Here is a 22897-nt window from a genome sequence, read left to right as displayed (position 1 = left end):
AGGTCCTTGCCACAGATGATTTACAGACTAAAACCAGGCAGACACAGTCATCAGACAAAGTTTAACAAAAGGAAGAAAGAAGTCCAAACAAGATTTAGCCATATCTTCCTAGTTCCCATACATGACAAACTGACCTCTGTGACTTTGAAGTGTTAAGTTAGCTAAGAAACTGTTATCTATACCTTGTTCTAAACTCCATTATTTTTATTTTAAATCCAATTTCACACCTCATCTTTCTGCCACTGACCCATTAGCAAGATAACTTTGGTCTGGGGTACTGCACTACTGTCAGTGCATCTCCATTTATCATTCAAGAAAAAAAAAAAAAAAAAACAAACCAAGAACAGGCACACCCAGTGCACCAACAGATTTGGAACTGTTTTTGCTTTCCAAGAATAAGCTTGGCCTGTTTCTCATCTGAGGCACTCAACTGCTGAGCGGCTTCATGGTTCATGTTTCAGTCAGTAAATGCACCTTAGAACTAGTTAGTTGCAGTTCAGCATTCATTTGTAAAGCATAATTTAGTAATAATAAAATTAAGGTAACCACAGATCTGTAATTTTTTTCCTCTTTGTTGGACAATTCCCTATTCCCTCAGCAGTACAGTTTGTATATTAGGATAGTTATAGGTTTTCCTTACAATCTTCCACAATGTCTTGAAAGTATCCCTCCTGAAAGAAAGGAAGTCCTGGTTTTTGATTTGGTTTTTGTTTGTTGGTTTGGTTTCTTTTGGGGGGAGGTGTGTTGGGGGTTTGGCTTTCCTGTTTGTTTTTATTTGATTGGTTCTATTTTTGAGTTGATTTTGTTTGGTTTTGTGTTTGATGGGGTTTGTTTGTTTGTTTTTGTTTGTTTGTGGGTTTTTGGCGCTTTTTTTGGCTTTTTTTTTTTTTTTTTTCATTATTCAAAATAGAAGCGCTCCTACATAGTAAAGTAAAAGAAGTATAACAAACACCATTTGGAGGTTACTTCAGTACAGTTCAATTTAATGCAGAAAGGCCCATTTTGAAGTGGAATTAAAATCTGTATGGAGGAAAAAAAGCCTGTTGGGGTCAGTCACTAGTAACAGGAAGCAAAGGTGAATGAAATTACTTCTAGTGCAGATTTCACAATGTATGCCTACTTAAATGAAATTTTATGCTATATTATACCATGTTTAACAGTTAATAATTTACATGTTGTTAGAGTGACTGCATCACTAGACATATATCTCCGAGGTAGCTGTGAGGAGGCAGGCATAGCACCAATAATGCTATTCAGAAATATTAGTACACTCTTGAACATTAGAGCTGTTTTAGCATAATGCTATGCCTATACCATACTATGTGGTATAAACAGTCTGAAAGCCTTCTAATCCTTTAGTTTAGTTAAGTTAGCCCTGAATGTACCCTGACAGATGATAAATATCATATTTTAGACCTTTACTGTTTTTCACTAGGCAGATGTGTGACAACAGAAATGACTGAATTTTTAAAGAAATAATCTTGTAATAGATGCTGAGACTTCAGTGCTGTGTAAAGGGAACCTTGCAAGACAAGGGTCTGTCACCTGAAATGACTCTGCAGTTCATAATTCTACCTTACTAGCTCTCTTCCACTTTATTTGGACAGGTATATTTTTTATAGTTGTCAAAGACTTGAAGCCCTGAACCTGACATTTGCACAATACAGGAGAACTCTGTATTTTATATTGAGATCTGTTTAAAAGAATGTAAAGAAATACTGGAATGCAGTGCTGTGGAAAGGGACCTAGGGGTCCTGGTCAAGGGCAAGTTGAATATGAGTCAGCGGTGCCCTGGCAGCCAGGAGGGCCAACCGTGTCCTTGGGGGGCATCAGGAAAAGCATCGACAGCTGGGCAAGGGAGGGGATTTTCCTGCTCTGCTGTGCCCTGGTGTGGCCTCGCCTTGAATATTGTGTGCAGTTCTGGGCACCACAATATAAGAAAGATATAAAGCTCTAAGAGATTGTCCAAAGGAGGGCAACAAAGATGGTGAAAGGCCTTGAGGGGAAGCCACTTATTGTGTTCAGCCTGGAGGAGACTGAGAGAGACCTCACTGCAGTCTACAACTTCCCTGTGAGGGGAAGAGGAGGGCCAGGCACTGATCTCTTCTCTTTAGTGACAGAACCCAGGGGAATGGCCTGAAGTTGTGTCAGGGAGGTTTAGGTTGGATGTTAGAAAGATGTTCTTCATCCAGAGGGTGGTTGGGCACTGGAACAGGCTCCCCAGGGAAGTGGTCACAGCACCAAGCCTGACAGAGTTCAAGTAGTGTTTGGATGATACTCTCAGGCGCACGGTGAGACTCTTGGGAGTGGTCCTGTGCAGGGCTAAGAACTGGACTTGATGATCATTGTGTGTTCCTTGGAACTCAGCATATTCTGTGATTCTGTAATGCATGCTAGAATATGGTTTTTTGTGGACTTTAATATGTTACAATCAAATATTAAGGTGAATTATTTACAAAAATATCAGCATATGAGAAAGCCCTTAAGAACGAAACAAAAGTTTTGAGTAAAATGTGAACAAATGCAACAAATAGTTATGATGACAGTGGTAAAAACTACAACTAAAATTTGTGGACTTATTATAGAACTATTACTGATGGAGTAAGAAATAGATACTCTGAAAAGTTTTCTTCAAAATCCTTATCACTTTCACAACATAAAACATATAAATAAAAAGCAATAAACCCCAAAAATAGTAATAGTAGCCATATCTAAGCCTTAATATAACCAGTGCTTTTCTCTGAGCTTCATGCTCTAGCTCATTTTTTTCCTTTCTCTAGCCTCTGTTGCTCAGACTTCTCCTTCTGTGTTTAGGCTCCTCAATTCTTTTTCTGCTTTGACTACAGACATACAGCACCTGAACCAATGCTGGGGTCCTGAATTTGTTCTGTGTGCCATTAATGAACCTGCCTTAAACCTAGTTCTTTAGCTGCTGCGTAAGGTCTTTTCTTGTGATGACTACTATATTGTGATGACTACTTCTGCTCCACCTAAGTAATTTCTCAATAAAGAGCAGTGAGTGCCTAGGCCTGCAAAATTCGCAGCAGCTACATTAAAACTTCCATATTGGTTTCTGAATATGAAAATGTATTTCCATTTAAAATAGAGGTGAATTCACATTGATAGATTAACAAAATTCTTCAACAACCACCAAGCTACTAAAAGGAAAGTAACAGAAAGAAACCTGGGAAAATAATACCCCTAAATTATATTCTCATTAATTAATTATTTTAAATTTTCAATTAATAAAACAATAGAATAAAAGATTATTAGAGTTGACACTGTGGTCCATTTCTGTTTCTCATCATCCAGGGAAAAAGAAATGAACGGTTCAAACTAGTGCTGTGTCCCTTTAAATTATAGTCAACTAGCCTTTGAAAGACTAGGGACAATGATAAAGGAAGTTCCCCATTCAGTCTGGATATACAACCTTTTTAATAGGTTTTCAAGAAGCATTTCCAAAGAGGTATAAATCTTATCATATCCAATTACTCCTAACCTTTTTAATAAAATGCTTTCAGACTTTCCAGAACTCAGCTTCTCAGATATAATGAAGTTGTTTAGGATGAAAGAAAATAAACATAGCCACCCATGATTCATACTCAGTGAGAAAAGGATTGAGTTCTTTAGCTTTTCAATTCTTACTCCCTTTCCTATCCTCAAATCAAAGCAAACTGGTTTGAATGTTGCATTGTGGCATTCCTGTGTGGAATATGATTTGAGACATGAATTAATCACAACAGATTTACAAGTCTTATTCAGGCATTGGTACATTGGCACACTAAATTTTACTTTTCAAAGGTCCCTGAATAACACTTGATTTTTTTTCCTGGCAAATCAGAAGTCATTCCTTTAGAAAATCATACCAATACTAATTATATTAAATGTGTATTATCTCAACAACACCTACCAAACAGAGAATTCAGTTGATCATGGCTATTATAACACATTTAGTAGCTGTTACTATACCATTCTTAAAAGGGTAGCTGTGGGAGCAGTTGAGCATTGATATGTTTACAGCTCTACTCACTTCTTAACTACATGGGCTGGTTTAGGCAATCTGCACATTGATTGCAGAAATACTGGCAGGTGGTTTGCCTGATTAGGCTGAGAGGTGTCATAACCTTCATAAAAGGCTTCCAGACAGAAATATCTCCAGAGCTGAGATTAGCAGAGGTAACAAATCTTATGCCATTGGAATTGAAGTTCAAGTTTAGCACTAGGCATTAAATTTGGAAAATAACATCATGATCATATAGAGAATTGCACTGCTGTAATGCAGTCCCTTACAGAAAGTGACAATGTTTGCAATTAAACAACTCTCATGTCATGTTGCTTTTTCAAAACTGTGTTAAAAGTCGTAAGCAATTTGCCAAAGTCACACAGCTGCCACAGATGAACATTAACTAACCTGATGCAGCCTTTCAGCTGAAAATAATGTGTGCTTTGATCTTGTCACCTGCTGATTCAAAAGGGTTTTCTGTTAATGAGGAAGGAGGTCTTGACCTTTTATATTGAATTTAACATTAATATATTTTCTTTGAAAATAGATACAACCTCTGAAAAAACATCCAGTGCTTGGAAGTAGTAATTGTTAAGAGAATAATTTCTTTTTTGTTAAGGTGAGGCTTTCAGAGTGCTTTTGAATTAAATCTCAGCATTGTGATGCATTCTTTTTGCAAAAGTGAGAATGATAGGAATCACCAGGAAAAAATTTTACAGACAATTATGAAGAGAGTTGGAAGAAATTTAATAAAATTTATAGGAACAGAGAGAAAAGAAAAAAATTAACTTCAGCTATTTCAGACTATCCAAAACTTTTGAATATAGATAAATGTACCCTTCTTCAACCTAAACCACATTTGCAGTAATGGTATTTACTTACTAGTTCTTACTTTTAAAAAACCCTAATTCATTATTAAGAGATGATAAATCTGAAAGATTTAAATAGATTATATATAGTTTATAAAGATTTATAAAGTCTGAGATCAACTTTGAGGTAAATATTTGCTAATAGGAGGCTGTCTGTATATACTTTAACTTACTTTCCCCTGAAATAAAGACTGTGTTTCCCCAATCAATGGACATTTCATAGTTGCTCATTGGTTTTATTTTGTTATTACTAGTTTCTTAAAGAAACAGTTAGAGGTTATTTTATATTTTAATCCCCTTCAGTGTTTGTTAACTGTTTCTGTTATGGTGTTCTTAGACTGAATAGTTGTTGCACCTAATTGGTCCAAAATATGGAATGTTACAAGACTGCCAAACCACACACACAAGAATTAAACAATATTAAGTAATTTTGAGTTATTGAAGTAGTTAAACTTGTGTTTGTGTGTGAGCAAGATCCAGTAGTTATTATGTTACTTCTGGTTTTGGCGTTCGGCCTCTAACACACTTCCTTCCTTGCAGGTTGGATTTATTTTATGCTATTTTAATGATGAAGTTTGACACAATAGAAGGTCTTCAAATCTTCCTAAATTTCCTGAAACTTATAAGAGCTCATCACTTTATTTTTTTTTTTCTGCCAAATTTCTGTGAGCTAAGACAAATGGGAATATATGATCCTTGGCAGTAGACAAAAAAGTATGAAGTTGCTGTGAAGCTCTCTGGAGAGTGCAAACTGTGTTACAATGCACTGTAGAATGAACTTAAATCGATCTGTTCATGCATCAGTGTGACCATGAACAATATTTTATGGATGAAATTTTCAAGGCTTTGAGTTACATATTGTGTGGTTTCACCCTTCAAGTTTAGTTTATATAGCATGAAGGTAAAGGAGAGGTGAAAAGAGAATAATTGTCTGCTCTCTTCTAACATGTAAAGTGAGAAGCATCAAAAAGCAAGCTTGATTCAAAGAAAGTGGTATCATTTCTCTTACCAGTTGTTAAACTAAAGGATAAAAAAAAGTTTTAAAAACGAACTGATAAACTCATAGAAGAAAAAAATCATAGAGCAGTTTTAAATAAAATGGTATGATTTCTGTTTTAGGATGTCAAAGGGCAAGTTGCCGGGCAGTAGAATGAGGAACAAATATGTAAAGCATAGATATATACTTTCTTATATATGCTCTTCTCTAAGCATACACAATTTGCCACACAGGACTCAGTAACATGGACTTTTGGTATGGTCACATTTGCTGTGTACAAGACAAGACCTGGAATGTGTTTTAAAGTGCATTATTTTTCCTTACAAGTAAAAGACTACTATATGAAAACCATATTTAGTTTGTTGGCAGATGATGTAAGTCTGAGAAACAATGCTATAAATGTGCTAGTAGAAAGTTTAATATTTAGACATGTTGGTAGTAAACATGATTCTGTATACCCTTTGGCTATCTTTTGAGGGGAGAATACATAAAGAATAAAGAAGAAGATCTGATCATCTGTGAGACTGTATAATTTTGAGACTTCATTGGTGTATTTGTGTTGCATGTCTACTTGGTTGTAGTCAAAGTTTTTTTCATTTTTGAATATAAAAGAAAATGGGAACCTCTAGTGAAAATGTTTGCTGTTTGTGCTAAAAAGTGTCCGGTGCAGCAGTGAACAGAAACTTGCTAATCGTCCAACTTGAAATAAACCCAAAAACACAGACCACCCTGCACAAAAAAAAAAAAAAGCCATGGTATAAGAGGAAAACTGCATGCTAAAGGCCTGTATGGTCTAGATTAGGAGTCTGTTAGGAAGCACGGTGGCTTTGCTCTGTTTTGTTTTCATTTTGTCTTTTTTCCTGAAGTTGTAAGCTTGTGAATCCTACATATCTAACATGTAAAGCCAAAGGACTCTCTAGTCCATTGATCTGATTTTGGGCAAGCTTATTTATTTATTATTTTAACAGCTGCTTCAGAAACTCCCAGGGAACCTGAGACTGTGGTTTAAACTCTGTTTTGTAAATCTGGGCTGAACATCCCAAAGCAGACAACATATGTTCTCAATATTCTGGATGCTCTCTGTTACTGTCTGCTTTGCTTGGTACATAGAGCTCTTTGAAAAAAAATTATGACAAATTGATCATATGAAGGTTTTACAGGCTGGCAAAGTAACATAACCTAAATCAATTCTGTGCACATATAATTAGTAAATTAAATCTATTTATAAAAGTGTTCCTGTCATGACATTCTTCCACATTACTCTATGTCAAAAAAATTCCATTAAAACTTCTTCTGCTATACTTGAACTGGTATCTTTATGATCAAAAGACTTATGTTTGGCTGCATTATATACTCTGTTAGACATTTAAATTGGACTCCATTCTAACTATGGTCTACTATAAACTTTATTTTTTTGTTACGAACACTTTGCTTGGCTCTTTGATGGCTCTTTCAAAAAACAGGATAACATTTTAGAATGAGCGTCAACTCATAGTATAGGGTGCACTCACAGCTGGATGGATTGAGGAGAGGATGGTAAGCCCCACAGTGCAGGTGAGTAGCATTCAATTTAGTCTTTGCTGTCCTAAAATCTTTATTTTAGCTAAATGAGAATCAGGAGTTCATAAACATAAAGATTGGATCCTGATTTTACAATTATAAATCCATACTTTCTAGGCTTACTTTTTCAAATATATATCTGATGTCCTAGAAATCTATATTGTTGTTTTCAAAAAAGCCACAGATGACATACTAAAGAGTTATCATATCTTCCTTTTCCTGCACATAAGGAAAGGGAGCAAAAATACGATTAAAACTTGCAGCATCCTGATATCATCACATTATTCTTATTTCTTCCTTCATTGTAGAACTTGAGGTTTAAGTGCAGGACACAAGAGTGCAAAAGGTACCATTTAAAATGTATCTGTCGAGCAGTGTGGAGGGCAGAGATAGGTTTGTATTGCTTGGTTTGTCTGCATTATTTACATGTGCTAACAATGTGCAGGACAGCTGGGGGCAACAGGAAACTGAAGGGGTTGAGAGTGCACTGCTCACATTGCTTCCTTCAGCACATTCCACTTGGGAAGAACAATGAAAGCCTTTTGGAAGATTTAGTAACTGACTTGCAGAAGAAAAACATCAAAACATGCTAGAGGCATGAGAAGACAGACATCCAGGAAGAAAGTGCAAATATGCCTTTTATGTGTTGTCTTGCTAGACAGTGAAGGCTCAGCACACTCCGTCATATGTTTGTGGAGGGACCTGGTATTTCTCTTATGAGATCAAATGATTCAGATAGCTGCAAAATGTTTTATATCCAACTTGAAGCAGGTTACTTCTTTGACAGGTCCAGTTGTAGTTCATATAACGTATTCTTCAGTCTAGAATGAATTCTTTAACTAAGTGTTTAAATAAAGAAGATGGGCTTGATCCTGCTCAGTTTTTAGTAGCAGTAATTCCTTCAGTTTCAGAAGCATCTCCTCTGACAGTTGTGCTGGTAGTCAAGGCAGCAGAAACAAATCCTTTGTCTTAAGTATGAAACAAACAGTAGGTGATTGATTGAAAACAATGCTCTTTAATATAATTCTTCTTGTAGTACCATACAGTTGGACAATTTTTTTTTTTTAAGTGACTATGGGTACTTAAGGAATCCTCTTCTCAAAGCACTTATTTACCTGAACCTGATTAATGGTTTAGCCTGATAATTTTGTGCTAGCAGGGACCAACTATTTTATGTGTTGTTATCAGTAGATATTAAGTATATAAATGGATTTTTCTGGTATTAAAAATAGAAAAGAAGGCCCACAATAGGTAGAACTATGAAGCTTTCTGAGTTATGATAAAATCAGAGTGAACTGTGAAATACAGATATAAATCTATACCTTTAAGCAGAAGAGATTTGGATTAGGCCTGCTTACTTAAAAATGATTCTTCCTCTGATTGTAGTTGTACTTAATGTTTAATATGTAAATTCAGATTACGTAGATATTTGTACACTGACATATGTATACACTGTGACATTGCTTAAAAGACTTAGACCTGAAAAGGAACAGCATAATCTGACATGCTTGGGGTACATATACATTAAGATTCCTCTCTGTTGTTGTCCCTGTTTCGCTCTTGGATTATCTCATTGACTGAACTGTGTATTTCTTGTTCCCTTCCTTCCTTCCTTCCTTCCATTTTGTGGAAATAAGAATAAATTTTGGCTAGATTTATTAGCTAATATGAGTACTAAGTCTGGCTACTCCATTGCCATTTGGAAACTCTGCTTGTCTGGTAGCTTCTTTAGCTGTCTGTACAAGGTACACTGGAATGAGATTCCAACCAGGTGGTACTGTCTAAACTCTGTATTCATGAAGAATCTGAAACATGCTGAGACACAGGATGCTGGACTTCAGAAGTTTCCACCCTCCACTTGGAACTAATAACACAGAAAACTTCCTCAAAAAGCAAGAAAGGCTAATGATGTTTCTAAATCATTTAATGATACAAGTGAAAAGAGTGCATGTAGATGTTCAATGGCTGATGTGTTAAAATTTATGTCATATAAACCAGTCTTTGGTTGTATTTTGATCTCATTGATTTTTAATATTTAATTTTTAATGATTGTTCCAGTAGTTTTGACTTGCACATCTTCAGCACATTTTCAGTGACCACATATTTTTTGTTTTACTACATTATTCCAATGAAAACTTGAAATCCTAAAGGATATTAAATATTATGCTCTGGACCTGACCGGAGGCATATAATCTGAGTCTTAATCGTCACTGTAAATGATCAAAAACTTTAATTAGATTTGTTTTCTGGATGAACTGAATCAACAAGATTAAAAACACAAAACCAACAACAACAAAAACCAACAAAACCCCAAACAAACAAAAAACAACAACAAATGATTTTCCTCTTCTACCTTTTATTGATGCTCTTACTGTGGCTGTTTTTACATTTTTAATTTGAGGTTTTTGTAAATTAATCACATATTTTTCCAACTCCTTGTTTTTCCACTCTACATGTGTAGCCAACCAAATTTATCGACATATAAAATGCAAAACTAGCAAATAATATATTTGGTCTGTATTTTATTCATTAGCTTTTCATCTAAACATCTAATTGATTGTTTCTCTAAACTGTAAAGAATTTAAAGACAACATAACACTCTGTATAAAGCATTTTTATGAATCTTTTTTCATACTAAAGTCCTGTAGAAGGAGTCTATACAATTGGCAAAAAATTGTAATCAAACCTGAACTTGTTTAATGGAGTGGGAAGCTGTCTTCAGAGATATAAACCCATTACTGACTATCAGATTTTATTTATAATGATGGAGCCACAGTTTGATTTTTTTTTCCCCTTGAGCTTTGCTATAATATATAGATGTAGACAGAGAGGTGATTTCTAAAGCTATTCTGGATATACAACACAAGAAGATACCTTTGGGAAATATTTTTTCTCTGTTAAATGGGACAGTTGTTTCCCAATTCATAAATAAAGAAGAATATAAAATTGATATATGACTGAAAATGAAATTCTGAAAAGTATTTATGAAATTTTTTAAAAATCTCACTTTGATGTTCACTTACTAATTTCAGATGCCTAAGGTTCATTAATCCCTTAAAAATACTATTTTAGAGTGAATTTTCATTAATTTTTTTCCCAGTATAAAGATAAGGCTCCCTTACGTTTAGCACCACCTTACAGAATTTTCATTACTCTTTGCTTATGTATAGTTATGTTATTATTCAATAGCTAATAATTTATCTCTTATTTACACCAGTGGCATTCGAAACCAGAGAAACTAGAAACTTCATCTCTTTATGCCTTCTTGGTTATTTTAGTCTTATTCATGTGTGGTTTACTTGCCACTGTAATCTATCTAATGATGCAGATGAATGGTCGTGTTATTTGGGGGGAAAAAAAAAAATGTTTTCTTTGAAGAACTTTATTCTTCCAGTTTACAGCACAGTTGATCTGTCCAAGGTTATTTGCTTTCTTTACAATAAGGTCTCAAACTGTGGTATGCTAGAAGATCAAGCTGGTACATCTGCACTTAGGCACTATGAACAATAAAACATTCATGTCTGCTTACTTCTAACTGACAAATCAAGTAAATGAAACCAGTACTCATCCCACTGTGGATCTCCACTCCAGTTTCCCTTTACCCTCTTTTGAAAACACTTTCAACTGAGAAATACATAAATTATTGTTGATTTAGGCATAGGATAAAGCAATAAAATGTTCAGCCCAGCAACTCTAGTCTCCATTCTGCTCAGTTTTATACATATGTACTGAGTTTCACTGAATAATCAGTTCTAAGCCTCAAAAGAAAACTCCATTATAATCAATTTTTCTTTTGAAATAGGTAAACCAAGTCATATGAGCTCCATATGATAAGTGACTGTTCTTTCTACATTCACAAAACTACTCAATGTTTTTTTCATTCTCATCAGACATGCTCAAGAAAATTTTAATAGTTGATGAATAGCCCACTATTATTTAAGAAAGCAAATAATTTGGTTTCTATGAAAATAAAACCCTAAACTTTCCAAACTATCTAAAAGCAATATACCTGGAGGTGTGTAGAGAGCTCTGGAAGTCAGCATTTTGGTTTCTCACACCTTTATCTAAAGAGAAATTGATAGTTTGTCACTGTTTAAATTCTCTCTCTCTCTAATTGCTTTCCCACAACATCATGCCTAGTCTATCTTCAGTATCAGTCAGTGATCATTGCGATAATCAGATCAAACCATGATTCAAAGCAGGTTATATATTCTGATTCATTGTTGCCTAAATGGCTGTGGGGAAAAAAAGACTCGATACAAAGGTTTTAATGAGCCCCAGGCTTTCTGGAATACCCCCCGTGCATGCCCTGGAATACAGATGTTCACAGTTTTTATAATGATTTTCACTCAGTCCCTGTCCTGCCACCACCCAGGTTCTGCCCCCACCACGCCTCTTGGGAATTGGGTCTGGGGGCATTTTGGTACCCCCTCTTCTTCATCGTCCTCAGAGCACGTAATGTCCTTGGACGTCTTCCAGAATTCTAGGCCCAAAGGTTGTTGAGTCTATGGCTGTATCTTCTTCCATAGGGTTAGGATGTTCTCTATAATTCTACCTTGAAAAAGAGACAAAACAGGCTAGTGGAATTTATGGGAATTGATATGGGAATGGGTAACAGGGGTTTGAGCTGGTGTGTTAAAGGGTAAAGGGATAATATGCTGCTACTCTAAAATCTACATTTACTACATAACTACTTCTAAGATCTACAAAAATTAAAAAAATCAAAACATCAAAACTCCAAGGTATACATAGTAAAAATTAGAAATTTAAAGATGAAATGCTTTAGTTTTGTATTTTCCAAGGCTAATATTATTGTTCTGTGAGATACTAAACACATCTTTCTGTAGTTTATTACTCTCAGCTTTGAAAAGCAATGCTGTTAAGCAAGACATTTTAAATTAAAATCTAGATTTTGCTTTCAAACACCCTACTACACTATTTCTGTTTTGAGTACTGCTTTTCCTCAGTATACAGAGTGGATAGACAGAGCAAAGGAAATGCAGCAAAAACAATCTTGTGTCTACAGTATATATAAAAATTGTGTTTCTATGTGTTCGTAATATAGATTTTTTGTTAAATTTCCTTTGATTCATTTACACTAATTGGTGACAAATGAGAATCATGACTGAGTTTCAATAGTGCTTTAAAGTACTTTTACCTTTCACAACAGCATGTGTACATTTTAAAAATTGATATGGAATGTGAAATTCCTACATCTTCTGCAAAGTCACAGTACGTGCTTTGGTTTTTTCTTCTAAAGCTTTTTACTGTTGTTTCTATCCTTGCCTTTACAGTGCATAGCACAGTTTTTCTAAAGGAAGATCTCTTCCTAAACCATGACTAATGTTTCCAATCAGCCACTAATGAAGAATTCTAAATAATTAAAATAAAATCAAGACTAAATTGAGGTGTATTCACACTTTATATATATCAACTTATGTATAAGTAATATTGTGTAAGAATAAAAAATAAAAATTTCTAAAGGTGAATTTTTTCTTCCACAGTTTAGCTGCTGCGTATCCCAACACGAGCTGTGACTTCCAAACAGTTAGAAAGTTGGGGCCTATCACATTTATCCACACTATTCTTTTCTTATATAAATATGCAATATGGATATATATGGATAATACAAAGAGTGGATGTATAAATTTAGAAGAGATGAGCATGTTTGAACTGATATTGTTAATGCAAACAGTGCACAGCAACTACTTGAATGCATTTTGAAACCCTTGAAGCAATTTATATGACTTAAAAGACTCAAAAGGTGTGACATTTAAGAGATTCAATTTAACCATAGGCTAATGGATTTAACTACACAGTTCCTAAGATCTCTTTTCATGCATAATGTGCTAAGGATCCGTAATATACACAGAAAAAGTAATTTGGTACCACTGAGCAACTTTGGGTCCTGCCATTCTTCAATGACATAGGGGCAAAAGAAGAAATCAGACTTAAAGCATTATGAACTTTTAATTACATACATATCCTTCAACATTAACAAATTTGTCATGCTTGTGGATGTGTGGTAGGACAACTGTTTTATACTATCAACTATGCTAAATTTTTTTGTCAAATAAAAATGGATCATGAAAGTAACATCAGAGGTGTTAAAACTGATTCAAAGTCTGCTTTACTCTGCTTTTTGCAAAGATTTAGTCAAGTACTATCAAATGAGTATACATGCTATCAAATGAGAGGAAAATGTAGCAGGTGGAGAGGACATTCCATTTGTATTATGCAATAGTGTGAATTCACTGTGAAATATATAATTAATTCAAACAGTGGGGTTTATTTTTTTCTTAATATACCATGCAAGTTAGATCTCTAAGAATTGTTATTCTACTCTTCATCTCATTTATTATTTACACTCAAAATAGATGGAAGTTAGTGATATGTTACTGGTAAGGTGTTACTGATTTAAACATGTGACTTGGCTGTTAATAACTGATAGCAAGTTAAATCTGAGTCAGCAGTGCCCTGGCAGCTAGAAGGGCCAACCGTGTCCTGGGGGGCATCAGGCGAAGCATCAGCAGCCGGTTGATGGAGGGAATCGTCTGGCTTCTCTCTGCACTGGTGTGGCTTCACCTTGAATATTGTGTGTAGTTTTGGCCACCACAATATAAGAAAGATATTCATCTCTTAGCAAGTGTCCAAAGGAGGGCAGCAAAGATGGTGAAGGGGCTTGAGGGGAAGCCGTATGAGGAGCAACTGAGGCCACTTGGTCTGTTCAGCCTGGAGAAGAGGTGACTGAGGGGAGACTTCATTGCAGTCATAAGGCAAAGAAGAGGGAAAGATATTGATCTTTTCTCTTTAGTGACCAGTGAAAGGACCCAAGGGAATGACCTGAAGTTTTGTCAGAGGAGGGTTACGTTAGATATTAGAAAGAGGTTCTTCACCCAGAGGGTGGTTGGGAACTGGAACAGATCCCCCAGGAGAAGTGGTCACAGCACCAAGCCTACCAGAGTTCAAGAAGTGTTTGTGCCGTGCTCTCAGGCTCATGGTGAGATTCTTGGGGGTGGTACTGTTCAGGGCTAAGAGTTGGATAGGTCCCTTCCAATTTGGCACATTCTGTGATTCTGTGAAGTGCAGACAAAGATATGACAGGTACTGCAAAGCCAGAAAAGGGCACTGCTGTTTAGTTGGTTGATTGATATTTTTTACCATACTATCCATATTGTTCTACTGAGAGGTAATTAGTTTAATAAAGCATATAAAAGATGCATATATTTTGAAATCAATGACCACATTCTATGTGCCAGTTAGCTTCTTGATAGTCACCTTCATGATAGTTCTTAACAAAAAAAGAAAGAAAGGAAAAAAACACAAAAGAACCCAAATCAAACACAAACCAACAAACAAAACATTTCTAGTGATTCTTTTGATCATAAGTGCCTTAGTGCATAGCAGTTTTCTCAAGATAGAATACTATTCTTGAGTATTGAAAAATTAGCACTTTATACTTAAGATAAGTGGATTTAGGTAACAGGAAGATTCTTCATTTTCTCACAGTCACATTGAAGAGTTCTGTCTTGAAAGAGGTACACATATCTATAGAAACAAACACACTGGTTCTTGGGTAGAGAAGGTCTAAAATCCTTTGAGATAACTAGTCTAACTCTTCAGACTAATTAGAATGTCATCCTTGTCAAAAACATTATGTGTCTACCTTTTTTCAGCCTTCAGCCTATTGTATTAAAAAAAAAAAAAAAAAAAGGGAAGGAAAATCAAAGATGAAAAATCAGCAGTTAATATCCTCCAGACTAAATATCACCCTTGGTAAAATGTTCTCTACATTGAAACAAGCTTGGAACTATCTTCAAGAAAAATGTATCCACAATTTTTTAGCTTTTAAGTTCTTGTGTCATATTAGGCCTTTACTATCATCTGTATCACCCACTGTTTCAGAGGTGATATGTGTCAACTTAGCAATAAAAATAATGCAAACAATAGAGAGTTCACACTTAAAAATGTCTTCCTTCTTCATTGCCCTCTGCACTGAGAGCACTTTATTTGTTAAACCCTCACAGCTGACCCACAGAGTTCTGCTGCTGAAGAGCTCTAAATCAACCACTAACACTGAGTATTTTAGGCTACACTCCTATGGCCATACCTACCTAGGGCATAGATAAAAGTTTACTACTTCCAGTTCTTCCATCTTCAGTTCAGACAACTTCTCCTAATTTTTGGAGGTGAATTTTATGGTAATTGAGAATCTATTTTTTTAAAAGATACCTTAAATATGACATAAGGAAAATTATTCCTTGTAAACTGGATGTTTATGGATTCTGATTTAATACTATGAATCCCACTGTCAGTATAATGTCATGTGGAAATGAATTCCACAGGTTCTTTAGTCATTGTTTGAAAAACAACTTGAAAGTAAATAGGAAGATTATTTATATTCTTTGGACTCTTCAAAGATTCTTTCTCTACCTTAGTTAATTACACTTTTAAATAAACAAAATTTATCATTTACATGTATCATTGAAAACTTGTGTTTCACATGGTTTTTCTAACAGATGTTCAAAAATCTAACTGCTTCTTTCTTTCATTGTAACATATAACAAAGAGACATGCTAATTGGATATAATAACCTGCCATATGTTTATAAAACTGAAAAAAAATACACAAAAAATCAAGGTTTTCACAGTCTTTCCCTGATCATTAATATTCCTTCTTTTTGGTCTTCCCTTACAACTCAGTGTTGTGTGCTGAGCAGAATTTTTATTTAACTCGCACAGTGAACCTGGTATTTTTTTCCTCAGATTGTCACAATAGTGAGAGATGTTCACCTTGTTTTTAATCAATATCTGGAGAGCAATAATAAAATTACCTAAAAGCATGATGAATGTTTGAGTGTTTTGTATGACAGGCCAAAGTTAATAAACCAGAGTTCTTTTTGCTATCAGCTTTGACAAACATGTTCATGCTGGCTGATACTCTTAAGGTAGTTCCTCAGCCCTACAGTCTCAGAAACAGATGCTATATCAAAACTGAGATGAATGACTTAAGATTTGGCACATTAACATTTCAAAATATTGACAATTTAAAAGTGGACATAGAAAGTTCAAAATTTTATAACACTGATATCAAGTCACTCTGGGAAGGATTCTTTCTTTTCCCTCAACTAAAGAACAGGGTGGGATTTTCTTCAAATGAGTGTCATCAGGTTTTGTATACTAGCAGCAAACTATACTGTTTTTAAACTGGAGGTATGATGTCTTTGTGGCAAAGTTTGCAAGTAGAAAGCCAATAAACAGATTCCAAACAGAGCCATTACTTATACCTTCTTTACTGGACTGTTTCTTGTAATGATTGTGCTCTCTGCTCAGCAATATCTTATTTATAGGAGAGGTGGTTAGCTTGGGACATAATATAAACTACACCTCTTAAAGGAAAGAAAGACAATATAAAATATACCACAGTAAACAAGATGTCTGAGGATTAAGTAGAGGGAATGATGAGATGGAATTAGAGGGACTTCAAGCTTGTTTTTTTGATGATAATACTTAGTAACATTTTTTCAACTTAAAGATATTTTATTATTTTTTAATTTATTGTTAAGTTCCAGGCCTGAATAAGAGCAAAAGTCTGAAAGTTAGATACCTCCAACAGCCAAAACTAAAGACAACCTTTGCCTTAAATTGATGTAAGGTTTGATCTCTTTATGAGACTGAAAAATCAGTCCCTGAAATAATTCATCACAAATCTTCTATCCTTACATCTTTCTCTCATCTTAACCATTATCTTAATCTGAGATTTGTTCCAATTGTTCCAGTTACAGCAAATAGACGCTTCACATACCTCATTCCCTGAAACCTACAAAGCTCTTTAAAATAACAATAATATAATCACTAGAGACTTTATTAATGCGTGGACCAGAGACAGTAAGGAAAAACAAAATCATAAAAACCAAAGTTATAAAAAATCTGATCAGGAATTTTTGATTCTCTGTCCAGTGCCAATAAATCACTGTAAGAGTTAGAAAAGCTTTTTTGGTTACAGTCTCCCTCAACAAATTTTAGGTAATAAATTTTTAGGAATTAACTTCTAGTCCAAGTGAATTTGTAGCTTTTCTTTGTAGTCAGTAGAGATATACAGGCGCATCCTAAAGACAATTCATTAAACTTCTTTGAAGTACATGTACTCATATGTATCATGAAATCCTCACTGCTGTTTCCTAGTTTTCTGTCTTAAGTGTAGAATAAACTTAAATTGATCAGCCACTCAAAAGTTATCACAAAATATGCTGAGTTGGAAGAGACCCACAAGGATCATGGAGTCCAACTCCTGGCCCTGCACAGGACCATCCCATGAGCCTGAAAGTATCATCCAAACACTTCTTGAACTCTGTCAGGCTTGATACTGTGATCACTTCCCTGGGGAGCCTGCTCCAGTGCCCAACCATCCTCTGGGTGGAGAACCTTTTCATATTATTCAGTCTAAACCTCCCCTGACACAACTTCAGGCCTAATTCTATCCAGAAGCTTATAGTGACTCTATTTTCATGTGTCTAAAAGGAGCGAAATTAAGCACAAGCAAGCTTAGTATTCACTGCAGAAATATGTGGAAGTGCCAATATAAAAGTGCACTATGGATTCCAAAGCCTTTAGCCTTTCTTTGTGAAAGAGGAACAGAGGTGCCTCTCTATTTCAGAATCTGCCCTGTGATATAACCTGAAGTTTATAGTTCTGTACTTCAGAATCTAATTACCAAATTTCTAATAAACAGGGCCTGGGATGCCCATAGATGACAACAAGGTTAAAGGTTGCTGCTGTATCCAGATGATGTTTGGAAACCCTGTGTCTTTGAAGTTGCTTCTCTCCTGCTGAAATGTGCTGTGGCAAGTTTTCATTCCTCCTGTTATCTGAAACTGAACATAACAGACTATATTCTGCAGGTAGTTGTTTAAAGGAGCAGGCATCATGTTATTTGCTGTAGCTGCTGGGACTTACGTCCACATCTGTAACCAAAATCAATACTCATGCTTATCTATTCCTCTTTCAAAAGACCTCTTTATTTATAGGTGATAAAATTCAGCACTAGGTTTAAAAGGCTCTGAATCTCAAACTTAATTAAAGCATCTGTTTATCACCAAACACAACAAGCCATAAATTATATAGATGTTTCAGTTTATTTTGCACTACAAACATGTCACTTTGATCGATATGGATTTGGCTTCTCTAGTGTACAGGAACAGTCTTGAAAGTGACAGCTCACATTTTTTTCCCAGTACAACAGTAGGAAAAGTTGATGAATAATTGTCAAACATGATTGACTGGGGGGAGAATTTCAAAGGCACAGGTGCCTGATGTCTATTAGCTATCAGTGGAATGTAGGTGCCTGGCTCCTGTTTATGTCTTTGAAAGTCTCCTTCCTAGATATATCAAAAGTCTTAGACAGAGTTATTTATCTGAATTGGAAATGACATTCCATAAGTTTAAAAGGGGGTGAAATCTATGGAAAATAAAAATAGACTACATAGTCATTTTATCAGTTAGAAAATTTAGAAAATCTGCTAAAGATGTGGAAAATCTTGTTGCAGGGAATTCTTTTCGAAATTCAGAAAGGATATAAGTTAGAGGTGGAAAATATGACTTACTGGGAAAAGATTTAGAGTCTAAGTCAGTATAGAGAAAAGCTAATTAAAAGAGTTGATTCACGTTTGCTAATCTGGTACTAGACCTTAAGAAAATTGAATAACCTAAAAAAAGAGAGCATAACCATATCCTGAAAAGGAATTCACTGTGAAATATATAACTAATTCAATTATATTTTTTTTATTAAAGTACAATAGATTGTACTTTAAAAAATGAAACAATTTATAGCATATGCCTATAGAGAGACAGAAAACAACCTTTATCTAACCTGTTAAAATGCAAGTTTTACATGCAAGGATTACAGCACAAGGCCTAGAATGGCCACTTTAACATCCTAATTACTCACTGTTTTGTCTTTTATTTATCATACTGTAGCTATAAAGGGCTGCAAAACTGAAGGCCCTTGGTTTTGTGTAGGTGGAATATTTTAACAGATGTCATCTAATACCTTTGCATGACTGATGACAGATTTCCTCCACCTTAGAGTTTACCTCAGTTTAGTATATGTAAAAGGTTTTGGTCAGGCTTCCTGTTTGTTAAATGCTCCCCATGGAGACTGCACAACCCCTTTGGAAGTCTCACCAAATTAAGAATGAATCTGACAGATTAGTCCTTGATGACCAGGAAATGTAGGAACACTTTGTAAATCTGTCTCTTTCTGATTGAATGCAGTAAAAACAACCCTCATTTAAATTCCAAGAAATTTGATGTTTTATCTTCATCTCTGTTTACCTTTCTTCAGTGGATCTTTCTGGACAGAGGTCAGAGTTGATTTTTGTTCATAAAATATATTGAGAAGTGACTAACCAAGTGATAGTAGATATGGCACTTTTTTTAACCATATTTTGCTCTCGATTAAGAAAGATTAACCAATCAGCCAAAATAAAAACAGTTCCATGTAATTTATCTGCCCATCTATTCACTGTGACTAGAAAAACAGACTGTAGTGAAGGAATCATCCATTGGATGACAATTATTTGAAAATTATTTAAATTTGAAATTGTTTATGGCTATTAAGGTAAAAAAGGTACCTTTACAGAACTTGGATCATGTTCTTGAATAAGAAACAAATAGGAAAAAATAGTGCTTAACTGACTGATCCACTTTGTTACTTATGACTCACATTCCTGTTTTAAGCTTTGTGGGTTAATGGAGAGAGGAGGTTTAGATAAGATATTTTGACAAGAATTCTTATATTTAGAGATTATTTTTAAAACATCTGAATCTATACCTTTTTCCTACTCAGAAAAGTCCTTTTAAGTCTGGTTCTTACATCAGACATCATCAAATGTAACCCCTGAGGGAGAAGAGGAAAGTGTGCAATGTATTTTAATGAAATATGAAAATTTACTATCCAAATATTTTTTTCAAGGCAATAACATTCAAATGCTTAGGGTGCTCTCATTGATATTATGCTTAAATACAGACCAGTTACGCTAAAATAAGGCAAAAAAATCTTGCTTGTAGTACTGGTAACTGTAATTCTGCTTGAAAACTTTTTGAATTCCCACTAGAGCACTTCTGTCATCCTCTTTTTGGTGATCATGAAATATTTCTTCCCTTACAACTCAGCTGGACTGTGAGTTATCAGAAATTAACAGAGGTATAGAGTTGTTTTGAGTGTTTCTGAGTGTGTTCAGTGTCAGATAAAAATTGTTAGGAAGCTGGATATGTGATGTGATATTGAGTTGAGAAAACTGTGTTCTGTGACATCCGAGTTCCAAAGGCAGTAAAAGCTATTTTGAGAGTTGTCTGCATAGTAAAGAGTCTCATTCTCTTCCTAAGAAGACAAAATATGTGATAAATTATTTCTCTTTTTTATTTTGTTTTCCAAAGTTAAAGTAAGGATTTAAGTGACCCACAAGTTTTTTTTCAGCAGTATAGATTTCTTACCTTTATAGATTTCATTATGATAACATCTCAAGATTTCAATTTCAGAACCCCATCATATTAGTCACTATATACACATAAAATCAATTTCTATCCTGTTAGTCTTGCAATGCAAATAGGCATTTTAAGGAAGCATAGTATAGAATTTTGAAGAGAGATATGAAAAAGTAAAACATGAAATCAGTATATTGTAACTATACACCAACATCTTGACTGCTAAACCAGTCTGTTCTTTTGTCTCTCAGCCTAAACATTTACTCTAAATTGAAACCATGTTTGTTTAGAACTGTGAACTGTTTTGACAGACTGCCATTTCTAAATTAATTTTTCAAATATTATAGAACTTAGCCACATGGAGGAGAGGGAGGAGGAGGAGGGAGAAATGCAAATCAAAACATGAACAAATAACTGGTAGGCTCTAATGCACCTGGGCCAAACAATGGTGACGGTGTGTGAATATCCTGATGAGTTTCATACTGTCCCTTTGTCTAACTTTTTAAAGTGCCTTAAGTGAAGGACTTTACCTTAAGAGACTGACAATCACAACACTTCATTTTTGTTGTTAAACAGTAGGCAATCACTGCATGAAGCAATTGAGGCTTACAAAAGATGAAGGTCTGTTAGGGTAGACGGGTAAATTGTGCAGATCCTTTTTTTATGCACTAATCAAACTTCGTTTAAATTGTTTGTTTGTTATAGTTTTGCTGAGGCTGACATCCCTTAGTGAAAATTCTTGTGTACGAGATAACACAGCTGCTAGGCAAATGGCAAAGATTTAAAAATGTTATTGAGCTGAAATGGGGAAATCAACCTTCATATGAAAATAGCCCCTCATGCTCACCTTACCCCACTGTGAAGTGTAATCCAAATATCAAGTTAAATCTTTTAGAGGCAGGGAAGGGGGAAAACCATTACCAAACAAACAAAGCCCCTCCTCTTCACTTTAACTTTCTTTTATTCTCACATGAATATTGTCAGATTTCTGTAAACCTAAGACATTAGGTAAAATTTTAAAAAAAGTTTATTTTCAACTAAGCAAAATCTGATTATTTTGAAATTATTGCTAATGAGAATATACTTGAGAATAACAAAGAGTTCTTATTAACTTACTGGCGTGTAGCAGAGGAGTAGGACTCACACAAAGAAGGAAGTTATTTTCTCACAGGAATATAGAGCTACCAGCTCAGCCAAACCATCCAAAGCCTTTAGATATTTCATTCATCTACACTTACAAATCTGTTCCTGTATCTCTCTGTTAAATCGAAATTCCATGTAACTTAAAATAACTTAAAATAAGTAAATTCTGTATTACACATTATGACCCCACGTGTGGAACATCTAAGGGAATCTGGTCAGAGTCCTGTACTCTGGCACCACTGACAATGAAGATCATCCTCCCTGACCTCCAGATTCCTAGGGCACATCTATTCTGTCAACTTCTGAACTCCTCAGAAAACATTGAATTCCCTCTTGGTCCTAGACCTTCCTCTCTACTTATGAAAAGCAATAGTACAGTGTTTTTTGTGAGAGGCACCTCACAAAACACACTTGTGCTGTGCTCTCTCCATGGACCTCACAAAAGAAGTGGTATGTTGCATAAACTAAAGCAGAAAAGCTCAACCTGAAAGAAGATTGTTGTTATACAAAGTGGTTCCAAATCTGTATGTGAAACCTTTCTATCTCTTTTTGTTTTCCATGACCCTTAATGGTGACCTTTAAGTCATTCTCTAATCCAGAGAAATGAAATCAAAGAAAGCTGCTGAACAAGCTTAATATCTTTGCCTTGATGCTTTGATGTAAAGTTTACTAAGTAAAAAATAAAAAGAGCTTTTAGATGTAGTAGGGTGAAATATTTGTTAAGACTTCCACTGATTGAAAATTAGCAGCATTCAATGGCAGCATAGACTCTGAAGTTCTTTTCTGAGTTTACTTCCTTTAGCATTCTGAAGAAGATAAGCATTTGAATTCTCAAGAGGTT

This window comes from Myiozetetes cayanensis, unplaced genomic scaffold, assembly GCF_022539395.1.
Source record: "Myiozetetes cayanensis isolate MyiCay16 unplaced genomic scaffold, myiCay2020 scf6-25, whole genome shotgun sequence".
Lineage (NCBI taxonomy): Eukaryota > Metazoa > Chordata > Aves > Passeriformes > Tyrannidae > Myiozetetes > Myiozetetes cayanensis.
Note: the sequence above shows the minus strand (reverse complement) of the source record.